At 40.1% G+C, this 25,772-nt stretch overlaps 1 long non-coding RNA gene across 32 annotated transcripts in view; it reads left to right on the top strand.

Annotated features, from left to right (window-relative positions):
• LOC110957374 (uncharacterized) overlaps nucleotides 1-25,772 on the top strand; it is a 112,409-nt gene that overhangs the window by 25,174 nt on the left and 61,463 nt on the right. The window lies entirely within an intron of this gene.

Here is a 25,772-nt window from a genome sequence, read left to right as displayed (position 1 = left end):
TGTGGGCTGCAGGAACTGATCCATGCCTGGTTAATAGTTTTTCCTGCTTTCCTATTAATGTGTACGGAATAATTCACAAGTATTTTGCACATGTCTTATTACTCAGTCTGCATAGCCAAAATAGTTTAGCAGTGACATGTGGAAGCAGGTGGGATACCCTGCTCTAAAGACTATTATTTAATTTATAGATAGATAGATAGAGATATTGTATCACATCAAAGGCTTCAGTTATAGCTGTGATGAGATACAGACTGGCAGTATAAAAAAATGACGATCTGAAGTTATTAAAGAAATAAATGGTATGGATAGAGAAAAAATGCAAAGGATGTTGAATTGTTTTTGGGAACCTGTGAGTGGGATGCTTCCTATACCACATTATCCCATATCATAGAGGATATTATTGGACACTCTTCCATAAACTGCTGTCAGGAGGTACTGACAATACATCAGCAGTGCTTGATAAAAGCTTTTGTGCTTTTTGTTCCAATATTTGAAGCCAAATTTGAGCTAATGTTGTCTGTGTGGCATTTTAAAAGTTGGGGAAGGGGAGGTCATGGATTCAACAGAAGCGCCGTCAGCACTTCAGCTCCTCTAAAACAAAGGTTAATTAGACTTTTGCCCATACGGTAATGCTGTTTTTGAGTATCTTTTGAGGAATTTGAGACCTTACATCAAAGCCCTGCAAGCTCAGAGCAAACAAGTGAATGCTTCAGTGCATTGTAGAGTCATGGATTGTTTGTTGTTTACAGAAAATAATAATAATAAAAAAAACGCTGCACACCTTTAGATATAGGAGGAGAACCTTTTTCAGGGTTTGGTGGGGGGTAAAAATGTGTTGATGCCATTCCAGTTTCTCTTGCATCTTGCCACACCGCACCCATCATTCTGTGCAAATGTCTCCAGAGGACAAATGTTTATTGCTATTATAAAGCAGCTTTTGTTGTGATCGCGTGTGCTCTCTGTCCCCTTCTCCTTGTTTCTTCTCTCCTTTCATTTTGTGCTGGGCTGGGGGGGATTGGTGCAGCCCGCCGCCTCTGCGGCTCTGTGATTAGAATGGGAGGGAGGGAGAGTGCTTCTCAGCAGGACTCTCTGTTTTATATTCATCAAAAGAGCTGCCTTTGATTTGCTCCCTCTTTGACGTGTGACAGCATGGACTGCAGCACCACACTGCTGCTAAGGAAATCGTGCACTTACCACCCCTTCTTCCACACCACCCTAACGCCCCCCCCCTCCTCTTTCTCCCTTCTCTCCTTCTTGCCAGCCATGCCCCCCACCCCCCACTCCCATCCTGACTATTAAAGCCCACCGCTGTCCCCCCACCACCTCCCGCAGACTAACCCTCGGGCCAGTGCACCAGCTTATTAATATCTTCATTATTATTGATATTGCCGCTCTCTGCAAATCATCAGACTTTTGCCAAGGTCATCTTTGCAAAGATTGTGCACCCACTTGTTTTGTTTTTTTGTGTGTGTGTTTTTCTTTTTGTTTTTTTTTGTTTTTTTCCATCTCGCATCTTGAGAAACAGACATGCTGAAAAAATGACAAGCTCACAGGCAGACATACTGTAACAAAGAGAATAAAGACAGATAAAATACAGGAAAAGTAAAACCTTGAATAGGGCAGGATGACGGTGATGACAACAATGACGATGATGAAACACTCATTTAATCACCTTGCCATTGCGATTCTAGTTGTTTAGAGTAGTCGTTATACATTGCTATTGATTACACTATCTGTATGCAATATCATTAATGCCCATGCTTCTGAGGATAGTTCAGTATGACCTTCAGCTACCACACTGTTGAGAGAGGTCTGTGGTTTCCTCTGTATTGACACAGAAGCCCACCGCATAACCACCCTCAACTATCACATCAGTCAATTCTGTCTAGTCTGTGATAACTCATACTGCAATCACATACACATTCATCCATACACCTTCACCTCGCTGTTCAAACACTGTTCCATTTTCACTGTGCTGCGCAGACACACACACACACACACACACACACACACACACACACACACACACACACACACACACACACACACACACACACACACACAGACACACAGACACATGTGTGTAGCTCTGTTTGAACAGGACTGCTCTGTGCCATAGAGACCGAGCCGGTTATTAACAGCATAAATTATTTAAGAAATATCCAACTCTGCAAACACTGGTAGGAAGAGACAAGACGCAGGAAAGAGAGAGAGAAGGAGAGTGTGTGTGCAGATGTGTGCGTGTTCAATCCATGAGGCGTCAGCTGAGGCCATTTGCTGCCTGATACTTTATCCCTGCACTGGTGTAGCTAACAAGGTTGAACATGTCCAAGGTTAGCATCCAGAGAAAGAAACATGCTTGTGCAATATTTCTCATCATTCACATTTATTGTAGAAGTTACAAACAAATAGCAGCAAATACATACAGTACAGTACAATATTAAATTACATTAGCGTACGATATACAATCACGATGTCTAAGTTGTGTGCCGCATAGAAATATTTTTATAACCAACTGGTTTTCTGTAGGGCTGCACAGTGGAGTAGTGGTTAGCACTTTCGCCTTGCAGCAAGAAGATCCCTGGTTCAAATCCCGGGGTGGGCCAGGGATCTTTCTGCATGGAGTTTGCATGTTCTCCCTGTGCATGCGTGGGTTTTCTCCGGGTACTCCGGCTTCCTCCCGCAGTCCAAAAATATGCTGAGGTTAATTGATTATTCTAAATTGCCCGTAGGTGTGATTGTTCGTCTGTACATGTAGCCCTGCGACAGACTGGCGACCTGTCCAGGGTGTCTCCTGTCTTCGCCGGAGTCAGCTGGGATAGGCTCCAGCACCCACCGCAACCCTAGTGAGGATAAAGCGATGTATAGAGAATGGATGGTTTTCTGTATTAAGGCAGTTCATGCTGTATTTTCTCGTTATGTAAACATATAGTATATAAAACATACATATTTGTATATGTAGAGGTATATGTGTAAAATGTTATTAGTATATTACATACAGCACCAATAAAGATTTTAAAAAATCATGTTGGAGTGGTTTTCTTCTTAAGTAGGATGAAACAGCTGTAATGTTTACATTATCTCACCTCTACACTCCTACTTTTCTCACACTTTGTCTTTTCCTACAAGTGTCGTCTTTGACAAGGAGTCTTCAGGTCCTCAATGTTACGGTAGCTCTTGAAAGCTTTTTGCTTAGTTGCCCAATCCAGGAATGCCAAATGAAGTGAGAAGGCATCACAGTAATAGCGAGCCACTGTGCATGAATAATAATGGGGTGTGGGGGTCACAGCACCTTTCGGCATGTGTGTAGGCATCGGTTTGATTTTGCTGTCAGCCGTGATGGAGTTTGATTGGAGTTTGATGCTGTGCTCTCACTGTGTGATAGCCCCTCTTCAGCAGATGACACCAGACTGTTCAAGGTGAACATTCTGTAGCCCTGTCTACATGCATGCATCTTATCACTGTCTCCCTAATGGTCCTTCACTTAGCTCTGAGGCATCTTCTCAAGCACTCAAGCCAACGTCACCCTCTGTCATTTCAAATGTTCACTTGCCCCAGTAAGCAGACACAGACATTCGGCTCTTTCTCTTCTGAGCCACTTGACAGAAAGGGACTGCAAAGGAGACAAGAGCAGATGAGAGGAGAAGAAATGAAGAGAAAGAGGAGTGTTAAAGTATGCAGCACTGCACTTTGTGTCAGAAATGGCACATCTAGCCCCCGTGTAATCTCTGAAGCCATGGTGTGGCGTGTCAGTCTTAAGTTGATACCAAACTTCGGGGCTCTGTCTGTGGACTCGTATATCTGAAGCTGCACTGTAGCACCTAAACCCCATAATCCTTCTCAAAAGGACAGCTAAGTGTCTATACGCTAAAGATTCACTGTTCTTTTCTCTGAACAAAGTATTCTTGCTTCTTTTCTCTCTCCTCTTATTCATTCCCTTGTGTTGCCAGTCTGCTCTTTGGCCCCACAGGACCCCCTGAAGCCTATGGGTGATTCCAGCATTTATCCTTTCCTTCACAGTGACTCTCGCAGAGAAGATAGCACAGAGCTCATTCTCTTGGTTTGGCAGACTGCCTGTTCCAGACTCTTTATGTCATAGTGAAGAGCATCTAGTAATGTTGATTAAAAACCTATACTTTTAGTTGACCTTTATGTGCCCGGCAGGCACATTATTAATGAATGGACCAGTGTTCTGTACAGTAGCTCTCACCTTCCTTGTAGTGCCAGAAATTTGGCCGGTGAAACATTTCCAGTGTTATCGTATGTCTCATTGATATGTAATCCATCTGCAGTAGTGCCAACTGCCTAACACTCTACACAAACCTCCCACAAGATGTCTGTGTTTTTGTAACAGGGATGACTTTTCTTCACTATCTGACAGATCGACTTATCAGTATAACTATAGCAAAGTAAATCATGTCGAGAGGAAGTTGCAGAGGGTGCATTTGTTTGCTTTCTTTTTTTTAAGGGCATACTGTATTCTGTTTTATTTATGGCGTTTCTGTATTATAAAGTCAAGTTTGTTGTGCATCACTATCATGTCATTGGTTTATCTTTACTGTGCTTCTCCATTGTCTGCTCTCCTGCCGCTGAAGTCAAGAGTATTTGATAGGGCTCTTGACACAGCTGAGCCTTGGCAACTCACCTCCTTTGTTCTCTCAGGAAAGGATGCCAAATTCAATGGAAGGTAGTAAATAAGAAAAAAAAAAAAGGGCCTCTGAAAATGCCTCAGAAGTCAGTACCTCTTACCCGTTAAGCAACAGAAATATTGTGCACTTGGCACACAGTTGGATTTCTTGGCTCCCAGATAGGATAGAAAAATAAACATTCAATATTCGTGTTAAAGCTGGAGCATTATCACAAATAGTGCATACCATAGCAGATCTAATCTTATCAGTGACATCTACCCAGGGGAATCTCTTAGTTTAGCAGAACTGAGCACATCACAAGGTGGAAAAAAAAAAAGAAATACTCTTTTTACATTCAGACACCTGTTCCCACATTAAAGTGGCTTTGGCAAAGTCAACTCCAAGCAATTACTTGCTGGTGGTCAGCATTGGGCCTATCTCTGTGGATTAACGGTGAGAATGCTGACCTAGGAGCTGGTCAGCCGTGATGCTGTCACACCTGACTGAGTGGACTGTAGGCTTCACTACAGCAGCACATAGGCTTTCTAGAGGCACAGGGAATTAGGAAGGAGGGCTAAACTCAGCCGGAGAAGCGTTTGGGCTGATCCCTATATGCAACCAGAGTTCCTTGTCTTCCATAGCAATAACCTCCAACAGAGTTCAAGCTTTTGAAATGAACCACTGCATAATGGAGATAAACTGAAGTCACAGGTCATAGCGAGAGATAAGAGTCTGTATTTAACTGGGCAGTTTCATACATCATCTCTCCGCCTTGAAGCAGCGGATAGTTTGAAATGGGCCAAAGTGTGATTGCATGGAACAAAATGTGTTTGCCCATGTGTGACTACAAGTTAATGTTTTTCTGCGAGTGTGTGCATGATTATGTGTCCATTTGTTTAACACTGCTTGCGCGAGAAGGGGAGGGAGTGACGAGGAGTTTGCTTGGGTGTGAATGCAAGCGGAGAGACTGAGTGTATGGGTGCGGGCCTGTGTACGTCTGTTCTGGCAGTGAACGTGATTGTGTTTTGATTAGGTCTCAGTGGTGCGCCAAGTTCAGGCCTTGTTGAGATTCTTGCCACTCCCACATCCCCATCGCTTTGCCAATTTGACAGCTGATGGGATCTCAGATGGAATGTGCATGTGTGAATTGCCAGCAATATACATAACAACCTAATTTCTCTTCTCCATCTCTCTCACCCCTTTTCCCTCCCTCGCGACCCCATTCCACTCTTCTACCTCCTCTCCATTTATCTGCAGTCATTGTTCTGTCTCTTTCCTTCTGTCTCTCCCTACACATTTCACACACCTCTCATACAATTGCCAGGGTTCAGATGCAGTACCAAACCCGGGCTTCTGGACTGCAGTTTTTCATTCTGGTGATTCCGTGCTGTCTCTGTGCACAAGCAAGGGTGTTACAGTGAAGGAAATTGTGATAGAGTTACCAAAGTGGCTGTGGCTCAGGTGGTAGAGCAGATTGTCCCCTAACCACAGGGATGGTGGTTCAATCCCCAGCCCCTCAGCCATGCCAAAGTGTCCTTGGGCAAAACGGTAATCCCAAATTGTTCCAAATGTGTGACTGAAATCTTGCAGCTTTAGCACGATAAGAGACTTGAATTTATTTTTGTTTCAGAGAGACTATGCAGTTTAACATAACTCCAGTACAGAACAAAATGATGTGTTGTAAAGAGACTTCATAGCTGTTCAAAGCCACTCTTGTCTGTAGCTGGACTTTCAAATGCAAAGTACAGTTAAACTAAGATAACTGTCTACCAAGCTGTAGTCATTAACTCTTCACTTTATGGCTCAGAAAGCTGGACCACCTCGGAATATCAAACAGCTAGTCCTTTCACCAGTGTTGCTTGCGTCAATTCCTACATGTAGGATAAAAGGAGGCAAAAATCTATAATTGAGGTGTATAGTTTTTGATGTTGATGCTCAAGCCTATAATATGTTTTTGGAATCTTTTTTCCACGTTTGTGAAACTTGAGTTGTGAATTTAAGATTATTCCTAAGTACAAGTCATTTACTTCTGCTGTTACTAGTATTATAATAAGCTCTTATTTATCATCATTGAATACAGAGTTTGATGCATAGGTTATATTAACTGGCAATTCTAAATTTCCTGTATATGTGTATATGATTGTAAATGGTTGTCTGTCTCTGTGCGTCAGGCCTGTGCTTGGTAACTGGCAACATATCCAGGGTTTGTCTTACCTATCGCCCAGTGTAAACTGGGATAGGGTGCAGTTCTCCCAACAACCCTCTAAGGGATAAACAGGTTTAGCTGATGAGTGTGTGTGAAAATAGATATAGTAAAAAGGGTTCAGCACTGAGGCAGCTTAACATATGGGCCCCAAATATTTGTGCTTTACCACCAGTCACAGTGCTTTAATTCAAAGTCAACCAAATCTGACAAAAGTTCCTACCTGACCAGCTCAGAGTCAGTTGATTGTTCATGTACAATAACTTTTACCTTCATACTGTGAATATTTTACAAGTTACAGGCCCTTCAAGTACAAAGTGGCGTTTAAAAATGCTTTTTATTCCACATTGCTGTTTCAAATATTTTTGAATTCTCATCATATAAGTAAAAGTGATAGCCACTTGAAATTTTCAGAGCTGGAAAATGCATTTTACCTGTGTTAAAAATGCAACTAAATCACCAGGTTCGTCTTGTTGGCATGATTCTATCGCAGCAAAACAGTTTTCTTATATAGGCATGTTTTTAACACTTGTACAATGTAAAAAATGAGGTTCTGTTTATTCACTGAATTAAAACCATGATAATGCTGAGTGGTTGACTGTTATACATGTATGCAACACATGTGATAGCACAGTCATGAGCAGCATGCCCGGCTTGATCATCATGATGTCATGAAAATAATGTTTTCATTAAGGGGTCATCATGATAATGTGAAGCTTAGCTGCTGCTATAAAGTCAGTCTGGGAATATGATGAAGAATCCACACCCAATAAGCATTGTGGCAGAACATCACAGAAACGTCTTTTTGAGGGCCAGGTTGACAGTACTAGATGACAAAACAAGAAATTAGTTTAGAAATTTGAAAGATTCAGACGCTGAATGCTTCAAACTTGTTTGATCAATAGGATTTGTCCAAACTATCATATAAAACATGTGAACACCAATGCTTTTCCTCCATTTAATAGTTGTAAGCTACATTTGATGAATGATGTAGCTTATGAGTTTTGATGAAATTAAATTTATATGAAATTATGAAATGTATTTGTTTATGATGGAAAATAAGATAACATAAAATAAAAGTTTTTTAATCCTGAAGGAAATTCTATAGGTCTTATATTGTCCTATCTTACCCAAGTTTACCCCAAATGCTCCCTTTTAAAGATTTTAAAGATTTTGGTGAATTGTCAGAAAACGGACAACATGGTGCCATTGCTTGCTTCTTTTGGTCTATTTAATAAACATCAAACTGGTGCAGTTTTACTACTAGAAATAGGATTTTTCCCATAAGATTGATGCTTAAAGGGAGTTATCAAAAAAATTGTGCTTTACATAATCACACCTTGGAGTATATGTAACTGAATTCATAGCAGTTTTGAAACACAGCTCAGGAATAAAATAATAAGTAATATAATACAGTATAATGTAGCATAGACATGTAATGTATTCATGTCATAAGAGTAATAATAAGACACAAAATTGCTGAACTTAAATTAACGTTTATTTAGTTTCCAGTCTTGTTTGTTTGCTTTAGTAGCTCACCACTCTGTCTGCAATGCACCCATTTTAAATAAAACATTTATCAGCTAAACAAATGTCCACAAGTGCTCAAAAAAACTCAGCTGAAACAAAAACTTCTTGAATAAAAAACACAATTTCAATGCACTTAGCAGCATTTATCAGCAGGTACCAGCTTCTACTACTACTGGTAAACACATTGACATCTGACATATTAAACATATTGTGTCACCAACGTACTTTGCTGCTGCTGTTGGCAGATTTATTTTGGATAAATTTATTTTAGCTCATCTAAAAACTATGCAGCCGCTAATTTCACGTTGTCATGTGCTTGATCTGCTCAAGTACCTGTTTGGCAAAGTTCCTTGCTAATTTTTTGATTAATGTGAACTTAATGTGTCATTCAAAGCCTGCAGCCTCTTATTATCAGTCAAGTTAAAACAGTGGCTCAGTGGATAGGATTTACTAAACTCTTTTGACTGCTCTGGTGCACATTCCAAAAATAGACAATTTGACTGAAATTCGACTCTAAATTGATGGATATAAATGTTCTCAGCTTGTGAGAAGGGGTATTTTGTGATGATATAACTTTCAGAAAGTGTTGTGAGCCAAACTAACTCAGTAAGAGAATACTGAAGGAAAGAAACCCAGTTGAGAGCTTCAGTAACCTGCATGTGTCTCACAAAACCGCCTGATTTTGTATGTTATGCATATCATGCTTCCTGTCACATGGTCTTGTCTGTTTATGACTGTTGACCCATTCTTTGAACATCTGGCATTAGGGCAGCCTGTTTGATGCAAACATGGGTTTGCTTTGATTTGTCTAAGGGTTATTTTGTATTTGTATGCAATGGTCACTGTTGGCTCAGGATGTGTGTTGATTTTCTATCAAACATTTCAGGATTTTCTTCTAACATCTACAGTAATTTCTATTTACATAATGAGACTAGGGGTCGTATTGTTGTCTCAGTGCATGTCTGCACATCTACATACCTGGTCTGTACTTGTAGAGCACCTTTTTATCTAAGCTAGGTTCTACAAAGCACTTTACAATGCATTTCTCATTAATCCATTCACACAGTCACACACCAGTGTGTGCATGTAAAGTGCCTGACTGTCATCGGGTGTAGTCTGGGATTCAGTATCTTGCCCAAAGAGACTTCAGTGCAGAGAGTAGATCGAATCGCCAACTTTCAGATTAGTGGACAGCCCATTCTGCTTAGGTGACAGATTTCCATTGCATATGAGGCCATGTGCATCCATTTATGTGAGGGTCAGGTACACACTAATGCGATTTTTATTTTTTCTGAAATTCATTCAAAGCTTCATTAATGATGATTTTTCAGAAAGAATGGCCTAAAACCCAGCCCAAAGACAACTTCTGTCAAACACGAAGACCAAACTGCAGATGAGAAATAATGATGTCATGGTACATCCTGGAAGCCAAGGGCTTAAGAGAGTGATGATGTAATTGCACTTTCCCAGTTTGTTTGTGAAAAAGTAAATTATGAAGTTAATCATGTCATTGCCAGCTGAGGCCCTGCCTTATCACCCCTTCCATTACAAAGTACATTACGTATTTAAGTTCATATATACTGCAGTGAACCCTTTTCTGTAAGCCAAATGCAACAAAGGCAGTTTGGAGGACTTTTGCAGGTGTTTGTCTATCTCTGGACTGATTTTATTAACACGACAGGATCACAACAGTGACAAATACAGAAACAAAACTTTATAGGTGTCATGAAAATGAAGGTAAAGTTTAAGAATAGGTACTCATGTAATCATGATCATTTATTAAAGACCACGGAGTATTCCTGAGTCAGAGCATCGACATGGTTAACATTTCCTTACTATAAGTGTACTTCATTAAAGAGCTATAGTTACAACACAACCCTCAGAAACACCCTGAAGTGAACGAGTCCACGTAGAACACAAAAATATGTTATTCACCAACAGTGTGCATTTAAGGATTAGTACTAAAGACCTGTGTAGTAACAGTGTCTCAAATTCAAAGGCTTTTCTTGTGTTGAGGTAAATAAAAGCCTGAAAACCAATGGAGAATTTACAGGATATATACACCGATCAGCCACAACATTATGACCACTGACAAATTAAGTGAAAAACATCGATCATCTTGTTATAATGCAGCGTTCTGCTGGGAAACCTTGAGTCCTGACATTCCTGTAGATGTTTGATATGTACCACCCACCTAAACATTACAGGTCAAGCAACTCCCTCAATCCCCCAGCCCCCTATGGTAACAACAGTCCTTGATGCCGGTGGCCACCCTCAGCAGGACAATGCACTACGGCACACCGCAAAAACTGCTCATTAGTGGCCCGGGGAACATGACAGAGCTAACGTGTTCATCTGGGTTCCCCACTCCACAGATCCAAATCTTATTGAGCATCTGTGGGATGTCAGGATCTAGGCATGTCCACCCTGCAACCCACAGGACCCACAGAATTCAGTGCCACCATCCCAGTGCCACAGGACACCCCCAGACTTCCTGTATCCATGCCCCACAGGGGAGAGGAGTTTTGGCAGCGTAAAAGGGACCAACACAACATTAAGCAGGTAGTCATAATGTTCTGCCTGATCAGTGTATTTGTTTGTGCGTGCACATGGACAAGTGCTCCATAGTTTCTCCTGGTGCATGTAGGGATCTTTGTGTTTGCATTACCTGCCTTTTACTTAACAAAATAATAGTGTCGTATTATCCGTCTATAAAATGAAATAAATCCTTGTATAGCAGGTACACATGGACGGATGTGAAATATAGCTCACAGAGCAAAGAGGAATAGTTGATTCAGTTTTCAAAAGGCCTGATACTAGTCAAGTGACATGCAATTAATTTTTAAATGGATAGAAAGTGCTTTGCGTGTTTCTGTATTTGTGCACGATGGTGCGTGGTTGCCCTGCGTATACCAAGAAAGTCTGCGTACACATGATGACATGAGATGATTAGGTGCATCTGACTTGTGTGTTTGTTGATGGTAGTATAAATGTGGTGATGCGTTGGGACAGGGTTGTGGTAATGAGCCTTGGCAGCAGCTTGCTTTAGTATTAAATGCGCATCTCCCTCCCTTTAAAGGCAATAAAGCATGCTGGGATGCAGTGAAATGTTTACAGCACTGTGGTTGGCTCCTGCAGCATGCCTGGCCGTCGAGGATATTATTGCGGCTCACAGCTCTAATCACTCATCCTTGGCAATCAATCAAGGCTCCGCCCCCTCTCTTTCTTGCACCCCCACAGAACTTCAGAAGTCTGCATTACAAGGACACTTTAAATGGCCTCCCAGAATGCTTATAATCATCAACCACAGTTAAATAGTTTTCTCATCATTCTTGTTGTGTGTTACATGGAATTCTATAAACGTGTAGGTTCTCGTGTTTTGTGTCAAGGTTGCAGAGAAGTGTGTAAGGTGTGAACTTTTTACTGAGGGTTCTTGAGAGCCAAGCTCTTGGTGTGAAGTGTGGCAGTGCAGATGATCTCAAAGAAAGGTGGAGGATGACAACAAAATAATGACAGTGTTGAGAACAGTGCTTTTTTTTCTTACACAGTTGAAGGTTAATCACTTAGTGAGTTCTCAACCACAACATTTAAAGCACTTAAGTTTTGCCATCAAAACAACTGACCTGTCAAGACCTTTGAGGGTGCGTTGTTTTGACTGGGGTCAAGGATGGATCTACAGAAATATTAATGGGGTTTCAAAAGGGTGGCATACACCATTTTACGGGGTGCCATACGTTTGTGTGCATTTGTGTGTGTGTGTCTATATACCAGTTTTATATATATAACATAACTGATTTTATCATTAGTCGTATTTTAGCTAAAAAACAACATTGTTGTGGCACAAGTAAGACAAATAAAAAAAAAAATGCCACCACCCAGATTTAACTAATAGGTAAATTCCTTCCATTGGATACTTTTCGACTGTCAGCATCTAATTTAACCGGAGCTGATGCAATGAGGAGCTTCTCATTTCTTAAACAACCATGTCAGAAGACATATCATGTGGTCATGGAAAGGATGTTAATCTGTCTCACAAGGGTCAAATTACTGGTCTGCATCAAGCAAAGAAAACAACTAAGGAGATTTCTGAAACTACCAAAATCAGGCTAAGAACCGTCCAACGCATTATTAAAACCTGATAGATAGTGGAGAACCATCATCTTCGGGGAACAAATGTGGTCGGTCATGTGATCTTATGAGTCCGGATTTACCGTGTTCTAAAGGGATGGGGGCATCAGGGTAAGAAGAGAGGTGGATGAAGTGATACACTCATCATGGCTAGTGCCTACAAGCCTGTAGGGGTTAGGGTTATGATCTGGGGTTGGTCAGGTTCACCAACATTATGTTCCCAGAGAATGAGGTCAGCTGACTACCTGAATACACTGAATGACCAGGTCTTTACATCAATGGAGTTTTTCTTCTTTGATGGCATGGACGTGTTCCAAGATGATGATGCCAGGATTCATGGGGCTCACATTGAGAATGAGTGGATCAGGGAGCATGAGACGTCATTTTCACATGTGGATTGGCCTCCACAGAGTTTAGACCACAGCCCCATTGAGAATCTTTGGGATGCTCTGGAGATGACTTTGCACAGCGTACCGACTCTCCCATCATCAATATAAGATCTTGACAGAAAATTAATGCAAATCTGGACAGAAATAAATGCTGTGAAATTACAGGAGCTTATCAAAACAATGCCACGGCGAATGTGTGCTGTTTTCAAATTCAAAGTGGTCCAACGAAATATTAGAGTGCTACTTTTTTTTTTTGGCCAGGCAGTGTGTCTCCTTGAACTAAGTTCTTCACCAAGATGCTTGTATGTCTGACTGCATTTGTTTAATGTCAGCACTGATGTGAAGTCACAGTAAAGTACTCAACTTTTTAGCTTTAGTCCAACTTTTGTGATGAAGTATTCACCATAATTAATAGTCACTGCTGCAAACTTGTTCCCAATCTGTTGCTGTTGTCACACATCTCCATGTATTGATGAATTATACCAGTAGCATTTTGTAAACACTTTTGACAAACACTTGATATTGCACTGTAGCTTCACTTGTCTTTCCAAGGTATGCAGTGCTGCACATTTATCAAACAATGTCAGTAAAATCAGTGAAATACAGCATATATTAAATTGTACATTATTAACATATGAAATGGTCAAGCGACTTACCTACATAATCTCACAACATGGGCATCCTTTTGAACTAACTGGAAAGAAAACTACAATGTCTACCTTATGAGTAGAGTTTTTCTTTTCTTTTCATTGAGACCTGGTCTTGAAATCTGTCAGATTTAATTTCCTCCTCTCTACAACATTTCTTTTATCACGCCTCGCAAGACAAGATGGAGGAGATGGAACTAACCAAAGAAAGAGTAGTTGTTCCTATCAGCAGCAGCTGTATGTTTTAGTTCATGATGAAAAGATGTCTGGTTTTGTTTATTAGTAAGAAAGAAGTAGGCTGCTATGCTTTTGACTGAGCAAGACTAATTAAAATCCCTGTAGAGCTAGGACTTTTCTATCTGCTGCTAAACTTTTCTGTGCTTTGGAAATGCATTTCTATTTTTAGGTTATCCAATTTGTGTCATGCCTAGCAAAGTGTGTGTGTGTATGTGTGACCATATCTACACAGAAATGTGAACTGGCTGTGCAGTAGATATTCAGAACAACAGTATGACATAAAGCTAGTGAAGAAAAATACGATTAGTTCATCTGAGAACAGCAATTATTTTGTTATTATTTGTTCAAGGGAGAACAGTGATACTTCACATCATTTGTATTGCTTATTATGATAGAGATTATTGCTATATATTATAATATTTCTGATATTTACCTGAGGGGAATTGAAGAGAGAGGGCCATGAATCATGATGTTTGCTGCAGTGCTGTCTCAATGCAGGAAAACAGCCACACACACCACTTACAGTACATGCAGAGATGTGAAAGGGAAGAAATAATTTGTGGTACTGCACAAGACAGGTGTCAGTGTGTCCTCTTTGCTGGTCATAAAAGTTAATTAAAGAAAAGGAATTTTTATTGTGCTCGGTTGCTCAAGCACGGGCACCGGGCTGCTGCTTAATAACAGCCTATCTTGGAGCCCTCAGAGCTGCTTCTCCTGAAGCTGCTGTCAAGAGAGGTGTACAGCTGAATAATGGCTGACTGCAGATGTGTGTATGCCATGTATGCGTGTACTGTATTTGTGCCTGCACAGACGTTCAGTCTTATTCTACATCTGCTGCCATATGTAGTGTTGGTAGTGAAGTTTAGTGTAAGAATGTATCTGGGAACTCTTGAGTGTTATGAGGACCATTTAATCAGAATAAGTGTTGTCAATTTTATTCTCTTTACAACACTTTTGGAGTACACTTAAAGGAGTAGCTAGGGTATGACACACCTCTTTAGAACAATGTCTTTTTTCCTTTAGAATATGTTTATTGAATATTAATATAATAGTTACCTGAGAAGTATGCTTAAATGAACAAATTTAGAAGGTAGTTAAGTCATAGTAGATTACAACTGTGTTCTTCTATTGCTAAATGTAAATGCATGTGCACATGGTTATATTTATGAATGCAAACTTGTCACATTTGTCATTTTAAAATTTTGATGTTTCCTTTATTTCAGCAGCAACATAAATGTTAGATGACACATACAGAAGTATTTTTTTTTATTTTGAAAACACTATGATCATTTGCCATTAGAGAGATTACAACTTCACCACAATTTTGCTCTAACTGATATTCATATTCCTGACATAAAAATAATGTCACGTCACTTAGTGCTACAACAAGCTAATATACACTCAACAAAAATATAAACGCAGCACTTTTGTTTTTGCTCCCATTTTTTATGAGATGAACTCAAAGATCTAAAAGTTTTTCCACATACACAATATCACCATTTCTCTCAAATATTGTTCACAAATCTGTCTAAATCTGTGATAGTGAGCACTTCTCCTTTGCTGAGATAATCCATCCCACCTCACAGGTGTGCCATATCAAGATGCTGATTAGACACCATGATTAGTGCACAGGTGTGCCTTAGACTGCCCACAATAAAAGGCCACTCTGAAAGGTGCACTTTTTTCACACAGCACAATGCCACAGATGTGGCAAGATTTGAGGGAGCGTGCAATTGGCATGCTGACAGCAGGAATGTCAACCAGAGCTGTTGCTCGTGTATTGAATGTTCATTTCTCTATCATAAGCTGGCTCCGAGGGCGTTTCAGAGAATTTGGCAGTACATCCAACCAGCCTCACAACCACAGACCTGCACATACAGCATGTTCACCTCCAAGATCATCTGAGACCAGCCACTCGGACAGCCAATCGGTTTGCATAACCAAGGAATTTCTGCACAAACTGTCAGAAACCGTCTCAGGGAAGCTCATCTGCATGCTCGTCGTCCTCATCGGGGTCTCCACCTGACTCCAGTTCGTCGTCATAACCAACTTGAATGGGTAAATGCTCACATTTGATGGCGTCTGGCACGTTGGAGAGGTGTTCTCTTCACGGATGAATCCCGGTTTACACTGTTCAGGGCAGATGGCAGACAGCGTGTGTGGCGTCGTGTGGGTGAGCGGTTTTCTGATGTCAATGTTGTGGATGGAGTGGCCCGTGGTGGCGGTGGGGTTATGTATGGGCAGGCGTCTGCTATGGACGAAGAACCATTGTCTTTCTGTTTGTCTGTCTGTTTTTCTGAGTGCAACATTACTCAAAAACGAATTCGCAATCCGAATATTAGGATCTCAAAATAAATATTCAGATACTACTGCAACATCACGATCGGATATTCGCGTCCAGCCCGGTGCATTACAACAATGTTATAGGTCGAACTAGAGTTTAGAACTTATATACCAAGAGCAAAAGCACATAAACATAAATAGACCTCTGTCTGTCACTGTTGGGATCACAGAGTGGACCAAATTGAGGATGTGTCAGTTCAAACTCAATGTTTCATACCAAACAGTTTGCGACAAACTTCTGTACAATCCAGCAAAACCGTTTTCTCATATACAGATTTAACTCTAACAGGCACAACTAAAAGGAACATTTTCTTTTCACTTAGCTTTGTACTATGTATGTGTTTGTACTTTATTTATTCGATGCTTCTTTTCATTTATCTTTATATGGCTTTTTCTTCACTAGATGTTTGTCTGATGGCTGTTGTTTAGATGTTGCGTGGTTGTTTGTTATGACTGACATAACTAGTTCTATGCTCTTTGTGTGCTCCAAGACAAACTGCCTTTTGGAAACAAAAGACATTGCCTTAACCTGTTTTTAGCTTTTCCTTGATTTTGTCTTCTAAGTAGAGAATTGCTTAATCTACAAATATAAAACATGAAGCATATCCTTTGACAAAAACCTCAACCAAAGATTTTGAATAAGAAGCCCAACTTTGAAAATTATGTTCAGCTTAAACATACACAATGTTTTAGGACAAACAGAAAAAAGATATGGTGCTTGCCAAATTACTATACTTCAGTACGGTTAGGGATTAGAGGCAATGCCACTAAAATGTTTGACCTCAACCCATCTAAAGCATGTTTTATCTGATGTATGTCACTTTGTCTGTCAATGAGCTAAAACGGTAGCAACATGTGTTTGGCAGTTTTTTCAACCTTTACATTTGTGTAACCTGGCAATAGCCAGATTAATAATTGTGTAGTACTTGATAGTACTCCACAATATCAATCTGGGACCGCTCCATGTAAATCCGTTCGGAGGAAAGAGGCACGGATTGGACAATGCAACATTATGTCCCGCCTCTGACAGGTTTGTTTTTAGCCAATCGCGGGATCTTAACAACGAGCGGAGCCAATTGGTAGATTAAACTCTTACCAAAACCCGTAGGTAAAAAAGCACAAACATCTTTACCAACCAAAGCGCCTCTCGTTGTTCTTCCTCCTTAGGAGATTCAGCTAAAACTGACTTAATAGCAGCATCTACACGATTGTTGTCCTCCGTTGCCATGTTTGTTTTGATCTACTGGATATCCCGCCCCACACACGAATACTGCTGCGTGATTGGCCCGTGCCAACTTGGCTCTGTACGAACAGTGAATGCGGGAGCGGTGCAAGATGGTTTCTTGAGAGATTTGTGAACTCACAGATATCGCGAGAAATCAACTTGCTGGCAAGGTTAACATTTGTGATTTTCTGCCAGCATTAGAACCCAAACTGGAGCTGCATCCAAATAGTATTCTTTGGATTTGTTCAGTAAGTTGGCAGCTAATTTTTGTCTGCTATGTCTTATTAGTTTGCCTACTAACTTTTTGCCTAATGCACAATCCACAAAGCAAGTTGCTCTATGAAGTTTACTTAAGGGTAAAGTTTTTGAACTAAGTTAGCTCATGGAGTAAACTGTTAGTGCTACCTGTTTTTTAAATTGGACTGTTTGGCTTTGAGGCTATGTAAAAGGAGGAAGAAAAGGTTCAAATAATGAATGATCCATAAGACTGAAAAAATATCAAGCTCTACTTAGAACACTGCTGTGAAATGTCACCATGCTGATAAAGAACTACTTTTACTCAATTGTACACTACATTTACTTACAGCTGATGTATTGTCCAGCAATAGGGCAACAAAACTAGATTTGCTTTGTTTTTTGTGTGTTTATTCTTTTCTGTTTCTTCTTTCTTTTACTAAAGGCATCTTCCCAATGTCCTCATTACCTACTGCTAGGCTGCTCACTTTTTTGATTACTGGCAAAGCTGTGAATTACAAATGTTCCAGTGCTCTGAGTGATTTAGCATTTAATTCAAAACTATTTTATTTATACAGCACTAATTTGGAAAATACATTATCTCCATGTGCTTCAGTTAGATCAAGACATTATAAGATTTAAAAGACAAATCCAGCGATTGTCTTTGGGCAAACACTTGCTTTCAACAGACCAAAACCTCTGGCAGAACCAGGCTCAGGGAGGGTGGCCATCTGTCTAGACCAGTTTGGGTAAGGGAGGAGGGAAAAAGATAGCAGTGAGAAACAGACAGACATCTGTTTTACCAGGACTTAAATAGTTTATAAATAAATGAAATCGTCCAGACTTTCTCAGGACCAGGGCAGAGCAAGTTGCTTCACATCATTGTTTTTATTAGTAATTAGATATGATGTATATTTTGCATCGTTGTAAACTCTTACAAAGAGCTTCCTGCTAGTTCAATTTGTTTACCAGAAATGTCATGCTCCTTTGTGCTATTTGAAATAGCGATCTTCTTGTTGCTGCAGCAGCCTGTTTTTGTACACTCCTTGCAGTACAGGAACAGTATACTAGAGCTCACTATCATAGGTGGTAATACATTGCTCTAGCTTCCACAATTTAGATGCAGAATATCTTTAGATCCACATTAGGTACAGCTCATCGATGGTCGAGGTATAGTGCAGGTCTGGTCCTAACAATAAACCTCATTAGAGTTAGCTGCTAGGTGAAACTTAAAGAAAACACTACACTGGGCAGTTATTGGCTGATTGTGCCAATTTGCCACCCTCAAACGAGAGGCCTACATGTAGTTCAACTTTAATTACCAGGAAGGACTTGGTAGTAAATGAAGTGGCAGTGGAGAAGATGAGAAAGGGAGGAGGTGAAGGGAGGAGTGATGAGGTGGGGGGACCCTGAGACGAGCGGAGGGGTGCAGTAGTAAAGGATGCATTAAGCAATTAAAGTTGGGGAGCAGCAGAATGAAGTGATGCAGTGATTTTTCCTGTAATTGTCACAGCTATAGCGGATGATTACATGCGAGCAGAAGAGAGAGGAACTAACGGCAGCACTATGCTATATATCAGCAGGCTGCTTTGACAGTTTTTCATGCATCACAGTCAGCTGAATACACACAAATACTGTCGATATAAAACACATCACACGTTCAGTGCTGCATTATGACAAGATAATTGTATGTATCCCCTAGGTAATTAAGTCTAATACGATCCAGCAGAATCAAATTTGCTTTCATAACGCCAATGCTCCAAAATGCCTCCGCCACAGAAACACATCTGCATATTCGCACAATCTGCACACTTATGCTTAAATAATTATGTATGCATCAATATTTGATGAACAACAAAGACGTTAGCGCCCTGCAGTATTTTTAAGCTTGAGCCATGGGATTATGTTAACAGTGTTCACACAGCCTCATCTATGATTCATTTATTGCCAGAACCCAAGCCACTGCTGTTTTACTCCTCGGAGCGTCGTCGATTCTGTCTGCGGGAGATACCCAGTGGAAAGACAGAGGGTAGGGGACAGAACGGAAGGATGTGTCTGAAAAGAAAGATGGTAGCAAAACAGAGAAATGTAACCTGTGGTGGGTGTTCAGTTTGAAGCTGCAGTGTCCCCCCCCCCGCCCCACCCCCACCCCACCCTCATTCTGTTTTTGCTCCTTTCAGTCCGTCCCTCCCTCCTTTTACTGCGGGTCTTTCCAGCTCTCATTAATGCTAATTTATGCAGCCTGGCTGGCACAAAACTAGCAGGGTGGGTCTTCTCCCTTGATTACCAGCAGTGAGAGCAGGGGGTGAGGAGTGGAGGGTGCGCTGGGGGTGAGGGTGACCTGGACAGACACCTCATTTAATTTAATACATTGGAGCATGCAGCAGCGGGGGAGTTGAGGCGAGGGAGGGAGATAATCAAGAGGCTGGGCCCTTATAAATGTGCTCTGAGATGACATGGAAGAGATTGGATTTGGAAACGAAGAGCAAAGAAGAGCAAAGCCAAGCGGAACACTATTGATTGATTCCATTCAAGTGATCGTACCCACTGATGAGGAATGAGTTTTTCTTTTCTTTTTTTTTTTTCTGAGGGAGGAGGATCTGATGAGCTTTTTTAAAATTCAACATAAGTGTTTTCATTGCCTATCCCTTATTCAGCAAACTCTACCCCCCTACAGTCCCAGTTGCAGAAATAAATAGTCACCATAAATTCCTGTTATGCCGCAAAGTGCTCTACAAACAGCAAACTCACCAGAATTGGAAACATGGTTACCCGGTGGGTACATAATGTAAAATGTATAAAGCCACTAAACTTTAGGCTGCAGTGCAACAGCCATAAGGATGAAATTCAGAATGTGAGATCCTCCTTAATAGAATGAACTGTTATACATAATTAATTTGAGCAATGCACATTTGTCAGTTTAATTAATTCTACTTGATTATGGATGAGCTTAAAAATATATAAATCCATGTACAGTATCATGTAATCCATCAGAAAAGCCAGAGAACTAGACCTTGGGTTCAATTTGTGGCAATAATGGAGGAACAAAATAATGTCATATAGTGTTTACCAGCGCAACACTGTCCATGTCAATAAAACTTAAAACATGTTGAGTAAAAACAAAAATGCCATGTTCTATTGGATAGCATTACTGCATATTGTAAAGTTGTTTCTGTTTCTTTGGTCACTCAGTTGAGCATTTCACTGTCAGACAAAGATGAGAAACTGACATGACAAAATTTAACATTATACAGATGTTCTCCGGTCTCCTGCTGTGCCCTTAAGAAGATTATTCTTTCAGCATCCAGACTCCAGAATTCAGAACTAACAGCCATGTCAGCCGGCAGCCTGGGTTCAGTGCTGCACCGCTTTAAGGTAAAGTGATACCTAAACCTCAGCTGTTTCTCTCGTCTGAAGATGAACAGTCCCATCCTGAGGCTAGTGTACCTCTCAAAAATGTCAGCTGAGGGTTGAAACACCACCCGCCCATCCCTCCATCCATACTGTGACGAATGGCAGGAAATCAGATGGTGGCCATGACAGGCAGATTATGAGATCCCTCTGTCTACACGACTTAGCCCTGTCTGTGCTTCTTAATCGTTAAATGTGATTAAAGCAAACAAACGAAGTATTATTAGATTAGTGAGAAGGACATGGAGTCTTTGTTGCTGATTATCTTTTCCTTTTTAATGAAATGCTGCTTGAAATTAACATGGCTTCCACTAATTTGATTTAGCATTGCCCCGGGAAATACCAGACAACTCTCATATGCCTGCAGACAGTTTGAGATGCTTGTCAGGGGATTGAGATCAAATGTTGGAGCAAGGCAAACATTTCCATTCTTCCGCAAAGTTCACAGGACTCAATTGAGCTCCTGGTGCTGCAAATCAGATGATTTTAGGTGAGACTTGAGAGAGAGGAGTTACAGATGAAGTTGAAAATGCAGAAAACAGATTACTCAATTGAAAGTATGCAAACAGGACATCTAAAAGTCACTATCTGAGTGAAAGTAATACTGTAGCGGTCACTTTAATGGACACTCAGCTATGCTAGTGCTGATACTGTTCATTAGAAAGCTGTTGTGTGCTTGGATTAAAGAGGGTTTGTGTTTGCATGAATAGTGTGTGTGTGTGTGTGTCTGTAAATGGCAGCGGGTGCTGCATTGTTGTTGAAAATAATCCTGTCAGCATAATCCTCCTTTGTGAGGTTCATTAATTGCATTTAAGATAGGATGCAATCTAGCTGATTCAGGCGCTGCTCTTGATCCCTTCTCAGCTTTTGCTGCACAAAGCCCCTGTCACTTCAAAGGCTAAAGGGTCGGCTAAAGGGTTCTTTCAGATTTTCATTTAAATATACACAGCTTTTTCATTCCTTTAACTCATATGCAGTGTGGCTGCGTTGCGTATACAGTGGCAAAATGAATTTAATGTACAGAGGGCAGCTGCTGCTTGCTTTGTATGCTTGGACAACAATGATAGTGAATTCTCATTATGGAAATGCTTATCATGTAGCGTAGGCTCTGAAATAAAACAACTTAAATTCCACATTTTTAAACAGCATATTCTACCCATATGAGGTCATAACATGAGACGTGTATTTTGTTGCTGTTGTTTTCTATTGTTTGTTTCATACATGAACTCCATTCCTAGTACTCCAGGTACCAATGCAGTATTTACAACATACTACACTGGAGTGGAAATGATTTCACTCTTAAATTTTCCTCTTTTCATGTGTAACGGCATCAATCATACCTTTAAATTTAAATTCATATGGTGAAAAGCTTTTACACAGTAACCTCACAGAGAATAACAAATGTGAGAAGTACGATTTAGTTAGCCATTTAGATAGCACTTGGACTGTCATACATACCAACCCTTCTCTGCACACAATAAGCTACTAAAGCTACAGTAAACCCCACAGCTAAACTGTAAAATATTTTCTGAAATTCTTCATTTATTTTGGCGATGGGTTGCTTTTGAACCATGGTTACCAATCAGATCCTCCATAGTGACTTGAGCAGCCCATTGTGCGACTGAAGCACAGCTTGTTCTTGCACAGCGTTGCCTATTAATTACTCTCCATTTTTATTTTTTTTGAATGAAACTTTAGGAAATCCATTTAGGACGGCCTCTGCAGCTTTCCCTGTCAAAGATACAGCCGCTTAAAACCAAAGGTCACCTCCACACTTGTTTAATAGCTACTCAGAGCACCTTGGTGAGTGTGTTTTTGCCCTGACTGGCCATAAATACTCACGGACACGGCTGGGTTTATCTTTCTCACTGTTTTAAAGGGGTAGCTCCTTTTTGAATGAAAACACATTAAAAAGCTCAACCTGTGATGGCTTGTGGCTCTGAGGAGAACAGGTACTGTATAGATAGTTTCAATGTCCATACTAACATCTAAAACCAGTCTCTGTCCTCCTCTATCAATAGATTTCAGACACTCATATTTCTGACAAAATATCGTTACAGACACAGTTTCTTTTTCTGGCTGTGGTTGCAATTGTTTTCACTCGATGGAAACAGTGCAAACTTGGATTATGAGTTGTTAAAGATGGAGTGTCGATTTTTACAAGTATAGAAATATTTGTTACATTCAGGCCAAATTAGTTCACACAGTGCGGTTCAAGCCTATCAGTGTCCGGTAAATCTCTGTGTATGTTACAGTAGACCTGTTGTCTGTGACGGCGTTACCCAACTGGCACACCAGTAGCAATGGGTTTCACTTTAACCAGCAAAGATTGGTATGTCAGAGCTGAGACCGGGAGCAACCAAAGTGGTAGAAACAGAGGAGGCTACAGCAGCTAGGAGTGTGGTGGAGCCAGTGGCTAAAACAAGTGTCCAAAAAAAAAAAAAACGCTTCTGATGCTCCAGATAAAAAAATAAAAGAAACTTGGTGTTTAGAGGAAAAATTACATCCTGACAGAAAGTGATTGGAGATGAGATATACAGCCTAAAAAGGCATCAACAGTGTTTCCAGAAGAATGATCCAGCTCTTCTGCACTACAGGTTTTAAGATGCTGGAATCTCACCTAACCACACTTGATGTCGTCTAGAAAAGTTAAAGAGAACAAGTGTCCAAAGCATTGGAAGGCATTGTTCTATAAACTTTTTTTTTTTTTTTTAAATTCACTCTGCAGGCGACAAAAGCAGGTCCCCAGGTTTTAAAAGGAAAGCTTTACTAACTGATCAATGGAACTGGAAACACTACACCTGCTGCACACAAGCTTCTAATGTATTGTCTGAGGAATTGGTACCTATAGACATGCATACACAAATGCATCTTGCTAGCCTAATGTAGAGTTATCATATTGAAACTAAGCATTTACAATAAACATTTAGGCACTGTTAATATCAGAACCAGAGACAAATAAGGTAAAGAACCTCTCTCTGTTTGTCTCTAGGTATCTGTAGTGGAAGAGAAAGAACTGCTGCAGCTTGTCAAATGTCACAAAAACATGTAAATATATGAGGGTAGAATTGCTTGTTTGAACATTTTGCATAGTTGAAAGCACAATGTTATGTCTTATGCTGTGCTGATATCGTGCTGGGACACTTGTCTTATGATTCTTTTGGTTTGAGTTGGTTTGCTGAAGTATTGACAGATTTTGCCACATAGTTGTCGTTCATGTCAAATATTTTGTTATTTTTATTAAGCTATGCAGCATTTCATTGCCTATATGTTACTAAAAGTGTGTATTTATCCAGATGATGAGCATTTTAATCAAAAAGGCAGTATATCAGGACAAAGTCAAAAATAGCCTGCAATAGCTGCATATGAACAGAATACCTGCTGTTAAATGTTCTTTCCCTGCATTATTGCAGGTCCATGTTTTATGGTTTGTACTATGATTAGTATGTCTCCCTCAGTGATGTGTGATTATGGATATTAACATTTCTGCTTTGTGTTGTTGTGTTTTCTCAGCTTTACTTTTATTTTGTTCTTTCAAGCATATCTATCTCTTTCTTCTGATTTTTTTTCCCTCTCCCCTTTTATTTTGTCTCTGGCTGGTGGCAGGAGGGAACTTGCCATGCATTTCACGTTGAACTCTGAGTATGTTGCTATGGCGGTTGCTAGGGATTTAGCCTAGAGTGACGTGGAAAGTCCAAATATTAAAGGTGTCCTTCTGATGCAGAGGCAATGGAAGCTGTGAGGAATGAGCAATCGCCTCAGAGAGAGTTTTTTTTTCATGTGCCCTTTCATTATCATGCCTCTCTCTTTTGAAATAGCAGAATTGATTTTCAAAACACAAGGAAGGACTGCATATAAAGGCACAAGCCACAGCAAAAGGGGAACACACTGTCTTTGCATACAATGCTTGTTCATTCATTTTTTTCATTTTGCCATCTGTGTCCAAACCTTTTTCAGCATCCTCCTCATAATGAACACTGCAGTCATATTTATCTGCTAAAAACCAAAAGGATAATAGAAAGTAACATTTAATGTGACCGTATTTTGTAACATCAACTCTTTTCTTTTCCTAAAAGACACATTCTTAAAATGCAATGTACTGTGATTTTGATTTGAAATAATGTCCTTGGCAGTGGAAGATGTACAGAGGCCAGAAAAAATAATGAGAACATCTAACAATATAGCAATATAAAATACCTAGAAGGGACATACATGAGCCGCTCTTTTTAAGGGAAATTCTTTATTTCTGCCTTTTTGAAAAAGAAAGCTGGAAGGAGAGGTTAAGTATACTTTTCATTTCACTGTGTCAAAGCTCTGGAAAATGTTAAATGCTTCGTTATTTTCATTAGATAGCCAAACATAGTAATCTCTATTTTGAACAGCTTGGAAGCCTTTATTCCTATACATGTTGCGCAAAAGAAAGTCTCTTTAGATGAATATGATAACTGCTGTCCTTGTTAAGTGCATTCTTGTGTCCTATACGTTGGGCTTCTTTTCAAAGTAAAATGTGGCATTGAATGCATTTGTACTGTACTGCTGCTGGAATTCATAGTAAAAACACGCACAAAGCAGGTAAACTGTCAAATCAGCATGCTTATGGTTGGCTTTTATGTACTCTGTTAAATGCTTTTTATGTTAGATTATACAGCTGTAGGGAAAGACTTATTAAAGAATATTTAAGAAGAATAAAAAAATTTGCAGTTATTTATTATTTTTTTTCTATGAGCCGGCTAAGCTAGCCATTGTAAGCAAAGCTGAACTTGACTGATAAATTCCAGCAAGCTTAATTTCCAGTAC

This window comes from Acanthochromis polyacanthus, chromosome 2 (assembly GCF_021347895.1).
Source record: "Acanthochromis polyacanthus isolate Apoly-LR-REF ecotype Palm Island chromosome 2, KAUST_Apoly_ChrSc, whole genome shotgun sequence".
NCBI lineage: Eukaryota > Metazoa > Chordata > Actinopteri > Pomacentridae > Acanthochromis > Acanthochromis polyacanthus.
This window is presented reverse-complemented; position numbering and strand designations above follow the sequence as displayed.